The sequence below is a fragment of the Penaeus monodon genome, chromosome 34 (genome assembly GCF_015228065.2).
Source record: "Penaeus monodon isolate SGIC_2016 chromosome 34, NSTDA_Pmon_1, whole genome shotgun sequence".
NCBI lineage: Eukaryota > Metazoa > Arthropoda > Malacostraca > Decapoda > Penaeidae > Penaeus > Penaeus monodon.
In genome coordinates, this window is record NC_051419.1 from 24,028,967 (window position 1) to 24,029,402 (window position 436).

The 436-nt window shown below is 38.8% G+C and overlaps 1 protein-coding gene across 1 annotated transcript in view; it reads right to left on the reverse strand.

The window, feature by feature from the left end:
• LOC119594654 (stomatin-like protein 1) overlaps nucleotides 1–436 on the reverse strand; it is a gene marked incomplete in the record, with an annotated part of 12,249 nt that overhangs the window by 10,059 nt on the left and 1,754 nt on the right.

The window sequence follows — 436 nt, forward strand, 5'->3', positions numbered from 1 at the left end:
GAACTCAGTTTAATTGATAGCCATACAAATTATCTAAACCAAAGAGATCAGCTGCACATCAAAGCAAGAAACTTAACCTCAGCATGGAAAACCAAAATCACCTTCAAATACATCTTTAAAAGGTACTCTGATATCAACACCATGCTTAAAAGAAAACAGAAAATGACTCGTAAAAATTAGCACTAACTGCAAGAGATGAGTAGGTTAGGGACCTACCAGAGAGAGTGGAGATATTGACGGAAGAGTTAAGCTATCACAGAGACTAAGTACCAGATCCTTAAAACTTTGACATTCTAAACTGCTCGTTGGGCAGACTAACTACTAAGGGTGCTGCTTGAAACTTTTACTGAAAGTGTGCTGTACAGGATATTGAGCTTCAGACAGCCCTGTAAAAGTGGCATGAGTGATTCTTTTGAAAGGTCTCACCACTAAAGGG